At 41.6% G+C, this 12,305-nt stretch overlaps 1 protein-coding gene across 1 annotated transcript in view; it reads left to right on the top strand.

Moving 5' to 3' along the window:
• LOC118500399 (nuclear body protein SP140-like) overlaps positions 1–12,305 on the top strand; it is a 240,638-nt gene that overhangs the window by 78,680 nt on the left and 149,653 nt on the right. The window lies entirely within an intron of this gene.

The following is a 12,305-nucleotide window of genomic DNA, read 5'->3' as shown; positions in this document are numbered from 1 at the left end:
GATTCCGGCCTCCCTATGGGGCGTGAGCCGAGCGCAGCCTGGTTCTGTACTCTCCACCAATCTGCACTTCCCCCAGGCTAGAGGTGCAGGCGCCCTTCCAGGCTGCCCCTGGTCCTGTCAGCTAGAGTCCCTCACTCCTCCCAGGTCTCTGGGCGGGTGTTCATATTCCCTGGGCAATTTTTTCCCAGTCCAACTGGCCAATCTGTTCCTTTTAGCAACACGTTCTCCCCGGAGTTGCTCACCGCCCCCCCCTCGTATTCAGGGGAGGGAGCAGCCACTTCCCTCTCCTGGGCACCCTGGGGCAGACCCTGGAGAACCGGGCGGGCCTGGGGTCTGTACACCTCTAGACCCTGCGCTGATCCCTGGGCCCCTTTTGTCCTGTAGCAGACTCCTTACCGTCTGGTTTTCCAGTGAGTGCAATAATTTTTGATGTCCTGCTTTCAAAAGTGATTCAGTAACCTAGCCCACTTGCTCTGTTTCTCCACTGATCCGCGAGTTTCCCCCCTCTTCACAAAAGCCGAGAAAAATGCTGCCTAGAGTAAAGCCGCCATCTTCCGTCTCCCGAGATGATGTCCTATTCTTGATGGAGTTCTCTGATTGCTTGTGGAGTGGTCAATACTTTGGTAGAAAGTCCACTTTTTTCCTGGTCAGCAAAGTCAGGCAACCAGGCTTTCTGTGGTGAGGAGGATAATCTCAGAAAAACAGAACATCACAAAGAAACCTTAAGTTTTGTGTGTAAACTCTCCCCACATCTCCAGACCTCAGTTCCAAATACACTGACAGGCTAAAGGTGGGAAAGACGAAGATCCAAACACCAGCTTTCTTTCTGGTGTCATCTGGTTCCTGGCATCTGGTTCCTGGTGGGTCTGATGTTGTTTTCAGGATCAAAAATCTTTGCTTTGTGCACAAAGGCCTCCTGATCCCACAGAAACCACTGCTGTTCATGGAGTGGGGTGTGTGCCCCACTTTCTCTGGCCCCACAGGATCATCTCCTCCCCTTTGTCCAGGGCAGCCCCAGGGTGGGAGTGCCACCTGGAATGCTGGCAGCTGTGGATTTCCCAGCCAGCTGATTGCTATCTGCCTGTCATTCACATGGTGATATTGGTGACTCTAAGCTGACTCAGAGAAAAGCAGGCATATTTATGCCAACACCCAGCACAGGGGGGGCCTAGTCTGCCTGCTGCTGAGGGACAGAGGAGAGAGGTGGGGGACACTGGAAAATGCTGGTGTTGTCTGTATCAGACCCTGTCTGGGCCCCATGAACCATGGAGGCCAGGAGCAGAGGACAACCATGCCCAGCAGAGGCTGAGCTTACTAATTTGTCTACCTACAAAGACCAATGAGGTATGGATGTATGCAGGGAGAGAGACTATCCCCTTTGCCCTGCCAAGTGTGTGTAGCATCTGAGACACACTGAGACCCTGCCCTCTGGGAAAGATATGTCCTCATCAGTATATGCAATATGCCCAGATTGATGTTTGCCCCTTTGCGGGGGAAAGAAAGAACAGAGGTGGAGGGAAAGTAGAACTTTCCCCCGTATCTTAAATTGAATTGGGTGAGAACCCTTAGTCCCAGCCAGAGGAAGTTGGACTCATGGAACAAACGTGGAAACCATCACTCCAAGAATGGTGCTTCCCCATCCCTGTGTCTGAACACAGAGACCTAATTCTGTTCCTCTCTACGCTCTTAGTTGCAGCAGCTGAGGACAGGGTAATTCACAGATGTTTTTGGTGTCTTTGCACAAACAAGGGGACTCCTGAGGACTGGTTCTCTTCCCCCTAGAGGTCTCCCTCTCCTGTTCTCCAGGTTCTGACTGACCCTTCTTAGCTTCTGTTCCTGTGGACACATGTCCTAATGGAGGAGAACCATGGTAGGGCTATAGAAGGGGGCAGGCAGTGTTTCACAACACTCGGAATGTTACTTTCACTTCTCTTTTCCCCATTTGGGTGGAACTCTCCTTGGCTGAGTCAATTCACACACTTCCTGCTCAGGGTTGGATAGCCACACTGAAACCAGGCTGGAGACACTGGAGGGATCACAGGTCCTGGCAGAGCCCTGAGAATGGCCATGGCCAGTGGAGGCAGAGACCTCAGCAGCAGGTCATTCTCTGTCTTCCTTTCTTTAATTTTCTCTCTGGACGTGCTACTGCTTTAGTGCTTCTCATTCATCTAAACCTTGACCTTCACCTAACTTTACAAGTACACTAATGTGCAGTATAATGAAATGCAGGAGTACGTGATGAGGGAATTGGGTCTTTAAACTGTAGAGGGACAGCCACTGGTGTGAGTGCAGCTGCCACAGCCCACGGGAGTCTTGTCTTACACCTACTGCTCTGCTGACTGCCCTTCTGGACTCAGTTGTCCATTCTGACTTTGAGGCAGCTGTTTGTTATTTTCTCATGACCTCTGAACCCTTTCATTTACCTCTGACCCCTTCACCTTCACCTAGGTCATTTCAGAGAGGGTACTTTAGAAAATATAAAATTCAGGTTAAACATCTGACTTTGGGTGCCTTGGTCTCCCACCTGACCTGGGGACGGGTCAGCACCAGGTGCATTCCCATCTCTGGCTGGGGTTCTGGGCCTCCTCCAGGGATCTTGATCTAAGGGAGTCAAGGGAAGAGGAAGGATTAAGATGCCAAAGACCAGTGCAGGCTGAGACCCTGCACTCTGGGAAAGATATGTCCTCATCAGTGTATGTAATCTGCCCAGATTGATGTTTGCTTCTTTGAGTAAAAAGAAAGAACAGAGGTGGAGAGAGTGTAGAAACTTCTCCTGTATCTTAAATTTAATTGAGGGATAACCCTTAGTCCCAGCCAGAGGAAGTTGGACTCATGGAACAAATGTGGAAACCATCACTCCAAGAATGGTGCTTCTCCATCCCTGTGTCTGAACACAGAGACCTAACTCTGTTCCTCTGCATGCTCTTAGAAAGTTGCAGCAGCTGAGGACAGGGCAATTCACAGATGTTTTTGGTGTCTTTGCACAAACAAGGGGACTCCCGAGGACTGGTTCTCTTCCCCCTGGAAGTCCCCCTCCCCTGGCCTCCAGGTTCTGACTGACCCTTCTTAGCCTCTGTTCCTGCTGACACTTGTTCTGTTGGCCGAGAACCACCCTGGGGCTATAGAACGGAGGAAGCAGTGTTTCACAACTCTCTTCTTTTCCCCATTTGGGTGTGGTCCTCACTGGGTGAGGCACTTCATGGAATTCCTGCACAGGGCTTGGCAGCCTCACTTAAAACAGGCTGGATACACTGGGGTGATCAGAGGTCCTGGCAGGGCCCAAGACAAGACAATGGCCAGTGGGGGCAGTGATCGCAGCACCAGGTCAGTCTCTGTCTTCCTTCCTTTACCTTCCTTTCTGGATGTGATGCTACTTTAGTGTCTGTTTTTAGACACTCGTGTAAACCTTGACCTTAGTCCTGCTTTACAAGAACACTTTTTCACAGTGTAACGGAATGCAGAAATATGTAATGAGGAAATCAGACCTTTACACAGCTGAGGGACATCTGCTGATGTGAGTGCACCTTATACCTACTGCTCAGCTGACAGCCCATCTGGACTAGGCTGTGTTTTTTTGTACTTTGAGGCAGCAATTTGTTATTTGCTCATGACCTCTGAATGCTCTCATTTCTCTCAAGCTTCCTCTATCTTCATCTAGGTTACTTTGAAGAGGGTACTTTAGAAAGTATAACTTTGAGGGCAAATATCTGACTGTGGCAGACTCTGGCCAGCAGAATCTGCGTGTTGTGGCTGAAGACAAGAACAAATGCATACAGACTACAGCAGTCCTGTGGAGAAAAAGGGATGATACAGGTACTCTCTTAAGATGAGAGTCCTATGGCCACTTCTCTCCAAAGGAGAGAGCCTTGGCCACTCTCTTAAGGGGAGAGCTCCCCTACCATTGCCTGGACAGGCTTTTATTGTTTCTCTCAGGTCTTACATTGAAGAAGGATTTATTATCTATTACATAGAATGTTGTTGTCTACATTTGAGATAAAATCAAGGAAGATAACAAATACAGAAGGGAAAGGTGGTGAGTTGCTATGCTCCATCTGTGAAAATTTATACAGGCTTTGGAAATTACCTTGAAGATAGGCAATAAACATCTACCGTTTCAGACCAGAGTGAAGGAGTTTTAGCAAGAGCAAGCCTTAACAGTCTGGATGCATTTTCTAGGCCTGATTTCCACAGGAAAACTGGTTTGAGGGTCTGGCTCCTGCCCACCACTTCACTCTTGTTGGCTTTTGATACAGGGCTGAGTCACATTTGCCAGTTTGAAATAAAACTGGTGTCCTACATCTGACTTTTCAAATCTGGGTGTGTTGTCCTGACCTGGGGACAGGTCTGTGCCAGCCCTATTCCTGTCTCTGATTGGGATCAGGGTTGTTCCTCCAGGGATCTTGATCTAAGGAAATAAAAAGAAGAGGAAGGACCAAGATGCCAAAGACCAGGATGATGCGGACTCCGGCTTGTGGGGTCTATGTGTTATGGTTGTGATGAACAAACTCACACGAACTACAGAAGTCCTGTGGGAAAAAGGGGATGGCATGGCCACTCTCTGAGTGAAAGGGCCCCGACTTCTGCCTGGACAGGCTTTTATTGATTTTCTGGGTACATTACATCAAGGATGGTCTTCATTTACTATGCACAGGTTCACTTTAGGTGGTTAGCTTTTACAGATAACAAAGGAGAGGATGTTGCTAATTACTTCAAAGAAAAGGGGTATTTGCAAATGCAAGGGGAAAGGTGGTTGACTGGTTACCCTCCACACTTGGGAGGCTTAGTGCAGATTTTAGGAAGTTACTTTAAATATATGCAGTAAACATTTACTGCCTCAATTCAGGGTAAGGGAGTTTTAGCAAAAAGCAAGCCTCAAAGCAGCCTAGGCACAATGCAAGCTTAATTCCCCATGGGAAAACTGATCCATAGGCCTGGGTCTTAAGTGCCGACTTGCTCCCTGCCAGTTTTCTGAATTAGGGTCTGTGCTACATTTGCCACACCAAGTAGATAGGTTCCCTATACCAGGGCAGGCTGGTGTTTTCATTTGTACATTTTCTGCTCTGGATGGGTTCTACCTCTGACAAGGAAAAGGATAGAAACCCAACCTTTTTCTTTAGTAATGGATCAAAAATAACATTACTTAATAGGTTCAATTGTTTGATTTTTTTTTTTATCCAAAAGAAATACTTGGTCATAAGATTTCAAATGACAGGGTTGTATACAAAGGGAAGCAGGCTCATTCACTACCCACCTCCTGCAGCTTCCATTCCTGGTCCTGCTGAGTGTTGTGGGCACAGCCTTTTATGTCTTTTCTATGCATTTACAGACACACATGACTTATTTTCCTAAATGCATAATTTCTGTCTTGTTTCTTAATGAAAGAAATTACATTGTATATTCGATTCTGTACAATACATTTAAACAATTTTTAATGTTGAAATTCTCAGAGGGTTCTCTTTCATGTTAATAAACATTTGAATCGACCTCATTCTTATAAAAAGTGGCATACTGCTCCTGCAGTCGATATTCCATAATTTTTAAATTATGTGCCACTTAAACCATTTGTGTTGTTTTCAATTGTTCACTGTTACCGGTAAACTGCAATAATAACAATTATGTATTTCTTATGGTTTTGCATATATACAAGTGTTTATCTTGTGTCAGAAAACAAAAGTTATAGTTGTTGAGGCAAAAGGTACTAATATTCACTTGTTCATAGATCCTACCAAATTGCCTTCCTCATGGCTGAACCACTATATTCTCCTACCATTGGCTGATGAGCCATCTGTCACATCTAGATTTCACAAGGGAGCTGGATAAAGGGATGCATCCTGTAATTTGCATTCTTTGATTACATGGGAGATTGAACAGGTTTTCAAGTCTATTGGCCTTAAATTGCCTCATCTATGAACTGCTGGTTTATTTTTGGTCAACGTAGTCAGATGAGGTGATTGTCCTTCCTTTAATGATAAGAGTGTGTTTGCTACATAGTCTGAACATAATAAATATGCTTCCTGTATTTTAACTTTCTAATGGCAACTTCTATCTTTTTAAAGTTTTCAAATTTGAGCAAAAATGTATAATATTGATACTATTTTATAAGATAGGTGCATCCTATTATCACAAATAAATAAAAGCAATGTTGAAAGTTACTGGTGAATTCCATGCATACTGTCTTTAACCAGAGTTCTTGTGTTTGTGAGGTGGCAGATTCAATTCTACCTTTATTTCAGGGAAATTTTCTTCTCTAATATCTATAAAGATGTATTCTTTTTAAATTTGGGGATAAACGTCTTCTTCCAGGAGTGCAACTTTAGTCTTCACAGCTTTGTTTGTCCCTAGTAAATCATCTCCTTAGCTTTTTACTTTCTGTTCACAATGGTTGTCTCACATGTTTCTTCTATGACAACTACTTAATTTTTAAGTTCTTGTGTTTATTACTATTTTTTTTAAATGTTGAATCCATGAGTTTCTTCAACTCCCAGCCATGGTTCTCTGCCTGTGTAAAGTCCAGGTAATCAGTCTCCAGGTGTGGCCAGAGCTGAGCTATTCTTTCCTAGGACAAAGTGACTTCCCAGCTTTCTGATCTCTCTATGTTCTCTGGACTTCATCATAATTGTCATGGCCAATGCCAAATGGCAAGCCTTCGGGTAATTCTATTCCTCTTTTTGGAGATGTTTTCCTGTTTGTACCTGTGTTCCTCTCTTTCTCACCCTTTTCCTTCCCTTATTAAAGCAGCCCCTTTAGCATATCTTGCAGTGCCAGCTTGGTTGAGGTACATTCTTTCAACTTTCCTTTGTCTGGGATACTCCTTTTTTTGCCTTCCATTTTAATTGAGAGCCTTGCTGGATAGAGTAGTCTTGATTACAGGCCTTTGCTTTTCATTATTTGGAATATTTCTTGCCATTCCCTTCCCTATTGTAGTGTTTCTGTTGATAAGTCAACTGCTAGTCTTATATGGGCTCCCTTGTATACTGCTTCCTCTTAATCCTTTGTTGCCTGTAAGATTCTCTGTCTTTGAATGTTGTCATTTTAGTTATGATGTGTCTTAGAATATGCCTCTTGGGTTCCTCTTGATTGAGACGTTCTGTGCTTCCTGGACTTGTGTGACATTTTCTCTTACCAAGTAGGGAATTTTTCCCTCATCACTGTTTCAAACAGGTTTTCTATCCCTTGCTCCTTTTCTTCTCCTTCTACTATCCCTGTCATATGGATATTATTATGTTTCATGCTGTCCTGTAGTTTTCTTAACCCCTCTTTGTTCTTTTTGAGTCTTTTTTCCCTTTTCTTGCTGTTTCTGGGAGTTTTATTTATTATTTAAGTTACTGGCCCCCAGTAACTTGCTGTTACTGGGGGCCAGGTCCCCAGTAGGGGGCATGCAAGAGGCAACCACATATTGCTATTTCTTCCCTCTCTTTCTCCCTCCCTTCCCTTCTCTAAAAAATAAATAAATAAAATCTTTTTTCTTTAAGTTGAATTTCAAAAAAAAAAGAATGAGTTTAAGGAAATATGTGCTTTATATACATATTGAAAACTATAAACACTTCAGACTAAAATTAAGAAAAACTTCAAAAATAAAGAGCGTTAATGTGTTAAATTAGAACTCAATATTGTTAGGATATTAATTTTCAGTAAACTTACCCATATATTAAATTTAATTCCAATAAATACCCAAAATATGCTCTTTGCAAAATTGACAAATTGATTCTAAAGTTATATCAAAACCAAAAGAGCTAGAAAACTCAAGACAATCTTTTTTCAATTGACTTCAACAGTTCCATAAGCTATAGATATCAAGCCAATGTGATATTGACATAAGAATAGACAAATAGGTCAATGTTACAGTACAGAGAATCTAGATTTGGGTACGTTGGCTTTTGAATATTTTTAAAAACTGGGGTAGACAAAGATTTCTTGGATAGTATACTGAAGTTATTAATCACAAAAGAAATATCCTTAAGGAGTTTTTATAAGTCATTACTTCATATAGACTGGTAGAGTTTACATTTTATCAGTATGAAATAGCCTTCTGCATTATTTAAAAAATTTTTTTATCATTGTTCAATTACAGTTGTCCCCATTTTCTCCCATTACTTTCCCCTGACCTACCCACCCCCACTTCCACTTTCGATCTGTCCCCCCATTGTCTTTGTTCATGGGTTCTTTATACATGTTCCTTGACCTTTCCCCTTCTTTCACCAATTATCCCCTGCCCCTTTCCCTTCTGGTCACTCTCAGTTTGTTCTTTTTTTCCATGTCTCTGGTTCTATTTTGCCCGCTTTTTTTGTTTTGTTGATTAGGTTCCACTTATAGGTGAGATCATATGGTATTTGTCTTTCACCATCTGGCTCATTTCACTTATCATAATGCTCTTCAGTTCTATTCTTGCATTTTTAATATGAAGGGAGATAAAAGCTTATCTCCTATCTGTAATCTTGAATCATAAACTTGTTTTTTTACAGAATTTGATACAATAATGTAACAATATTATTTCCTGATGTAGGCTGGGTACTGGGAAGATGCAATAATTTTCTTCTGGTGTGAAAAAGGAAAATTATGAGTCTTAATGACTTTTAGGAATACAAAATGTCTAGTAAAACATTATCATCAGAGTGTTAAAATGATCAACTAAGAAGCAGAATCACAGACTCAGGTTTACAACTACTTTCACAAAACAAACAGCAGCCATTTCTGGAGTTGAGATGATTAAAAATATTCATGACATATACAGCAATAGCACAGACAGGTTTATATGAACTCAAACAGAAGTCCCAGAAGAAATGATTGATATTCTTGTGAAATTTTAATGTATGCCTTATCATATCATTATTAAACCACATCTTATCATTTATGAACTAGTTTTATAATTCAGGATGGCATTTCCCTTAACTGTGTAAGTCAGACAAAGAGTACCTGGTTTTTAACTTTCTGAGATTTATTTTTTAGTTGTTAATTAAGATGCATTTTAAGCTTAAACTCTGTTGCCATTCCATTGTTTCTTATTCCTCCATGGATGACCTGTTTACTCCATCTCAATTTTATACACATTGAAATATTTTCCCAAAAAACATGATATGTTTAGGACAATAAACTTACAATAGCTCTACTTATGACAGAGCTATTGGAAATTTTCAATTATGAACATCTTTCTAATTCACCATGCTTCACTTTATTATAGCTTTGTCTATTGCTTCAATTTTATGTGTTCTAATCTCTACTCAGGACCATTTATTTTATATAGGTTGGTTCTTCACAGCCTATCCTTCACATATAAAATGTTGCAGCATATCAATATCTTGATGACTATTTTATCATGATATCCTTTCTCCCTAGCATGTCTGCAGAAGCCCAGAACATAGACAACAGCATAGAGAGAATGGCACTGAAGATATTTGAAAGGCATAAAACAGCAATTTCACAGGTAATAAGAGAATCTTATCCTTTACTTCAACTTCTCTATGACTATGATTTCATCACCAGTAAAATGTATAATGTAAGTAAAGTTTACTTTTTCACATTGTGGTAAACTAACCATAAACTAAGTTTTGCTTTGATATCCTGGAATCAAACATCAGAGCACAATGAGACACCTGACTCAGAGTCTCCCGTGAGTGGGGACCTTCTCATGTACTGCAGTAAGTGTTCCTACAAGGTCAGAAGGGAGAAGAGAAGCATACATCATTATTGACAGCCTTGCTCCTGACTGAAGTAACAGTGCTCCATTGTGCCCTCTACAGTTGGGTGAATAGCCCTGGAGATAGGCTAGGTCCACAGATGAATAATGCCTTGTAGGAGTTATATACATAATATACTATAAAGTAGGAATTAAAAGCAATTTTAATGAATAGTTGAATAAGTTTAATGGTTTCATTTAATGAAATAATAACCAACACAATATTTCATTTCAACAAACAACTACTTTCAATTTAAATACTTAGATGTGAGAACATTAATATCCCTGGAGATTTAATGTCTTGTGAGGACAAATTTGAAAGTAAATACTTGTTAATCCTCCAAATTTTTCAGTTTCCTTTCCTATTTTTAATCTTCTGTCGGTACTTCTAGAGTCTTAGAATTTAGGTTAATTTTGACAAAAGACAGGTGGAAATACGGATACAAGTTTCCTCTTTCCCTATGAATAGGCTTACTTTATGGAAAAGTTCACAGGAAGGGAAAATCACCACCTGGCTTCCCTGAGCCCTTTCAGGCTCAGTCACTCCTGCGAAAGGGACAAGGGTTGTCCAGTTGACAAAACATCAGTCCATCACCTGCTAAGTAGATTCCTAAAATTTTGGCCAGGCTCTGCAAGGGTTACACATCATTTTACTGTGAACCCATTTTTTGTTCTTTAAATTCCTCCTTCTTCTGTCTAATGTGAATTAGGATGAGGAGATCAGATTCAGAAACCAGTGTTTTCAAGGAGGAAGAATTTAGTTGTTCCACCTCATTGCCATTCAAGTATATACAAATATACAATTCTAAAACTGCACATGAGAAGATGCCAATGCAGGAAAGTTGTAACACATTACAATAAATTCACTTTCTAGGGCTCATTTGTAACTTGGAACTCTGTATTTATATTTTCCCCATTCACTATTTTTTAAGGCTTTTAAAGAATCTCTTGAAAAAGGTAAAAATGATGAAGAAGTCATATACTATGTTCTCACTGAAGTGCAGGATAAATCTGGATCATCCCTTCTGAAAATATTGTTTGGTGAGTTCATCTTAAAAAGAAACCCTGATTTAAAGCATATTTATGAAATCTTCAAAAATGGTAATTAGGTTTATTACCTACTTTTTTGATGTCCAGGGCCAATTTCTTCCCACAGGTATACATTGAGCCTCTACCATGTGTCACACACAGTGCTGGGCAGTGGGGACATAACAGTCAAGAAAACAAACATCTATGAGCTTCTCAAAGCTTGTAATGTAATGGATACAGTATAATGCCCATCTGGGTTCTGCTTAACGTGGCATTTAGACTCACAGGACAACCGGAGCCACAGTGGCATCAGACTTACTTAGAAGGACAAATGACAAGAAACACAACATCCCAATAGACAGCAGCTGTTGCTGCTCTCCTGTGGACCCTATGCAGAGGTCCACACAGCAGTCCACCAGGTTGACTGCCACCTGCCTCGAGTGGTAGCTTAGCTGTGGGTGCAGGATCCACCCTGATTTAGCCACACCATGTTCATGCAAGTGAATATCTTGTGTAACTACTCTGTAGTCATAACTTTCCATGACCCCACGAGGGAAGAGCCAACTTACAAGGGCCACTGCATTGGAGAAAGACCAAAAATAGCTTAAAGTTTGCATTTAGTCCCTGCTAGTACACACACAATTTACCTACCTACTGCCACTGCTCAGTTTTAACTCTAAGCTCAGTGTTGGCCTAGTAACACAGAAGAGAGGCCGCTTTCACCAGGTTGCCAAAGTAATGAGCAAGAAAATTAACTTTGACTTAGCCTGGAAGAAGAAGAAATGGTTTTATTAGCACATTCCCTGCAACACATGTGATCAACAATCAAATAGTCACAAAAGCAATTGCTCTGCCAGAGGTGGGGTTATTTTGATGTTACACAAAAACTGCAGGTTTGATTGTCTCCTTCTTCCCTGAGAAGGCATGATTTTGTATTTTTTTATTGGTCCTCAGTAAACAAAACGTTCTCCAAAAATTTTTGATTGACTTGAACAGAAAATTTTTTATCCTAAAGGAGTTTTTGTCGCACAAAGATCCCCAAGTAACGACAGAAAATGCTCAGGAAGAGGACTGTGTGCACTGAGGAGTGCAGCTGGTGCAGGGACAGGCAGAACGGGAAAGGTCCCGTGTGTCTGCGGAACCAGCACAGATCAGACCATGTCAGAGTGAGAAGCAGGCTGTGGGAGCTAATTCAAGAGGGACAAGTTTGAAAAGGGATTTTGGAAGGTCTGGTTTCTAAACCTAAGGAATTTCATGTTAGTGTCTACACAGTAAGAAGAAGTACAGGTTTATAAGGTTTATAAGTACAGGTTTATAAGGTTTATAAGTACAGGTTTACTGCCCCAGGAGGTACCCCTGCCACAAGCCTTGAGGCATATGGGCTCACTGCTCCCTCAGGCTCTACTTTGGCCTCCCTGCAGAGACCTATCCCAGGGATTTTTGGTTTATTTCCTTCCTCCAATGTTTGCTGAGTGACTTCCATGCAAGGGGCCTGGGCTGTTACCATGTTCTCCCCTCTTTGTCAGCATTCAGATCCCTGGAGCAAGCCTCTTCGGACATCCTCCAGTATAATACTCACTCCCTGCTCACAGCTTCAGAGGGT

Source organism: Phyllostomus discolor, chromosome 4, assembly GCF_004126475.2.
Source record: "Phyllostomus discolor isolate MPI-MPIP mPhyDis1 chromosome 4, mPhyDis1.pri.v3, whole genome shotgun sequence".
NCBI classification, from domain to species: Eukaryota; Metazoa; Chordata; class Mammalia; order Chiroptera; family Phyllostomidae; genus Phyllostomus; species Phyllostomus discolor.
Note: the sequence above shows the minus strand (reverse complement) of the source record. Positions and strands in the feature narration are given on the sequence as shown.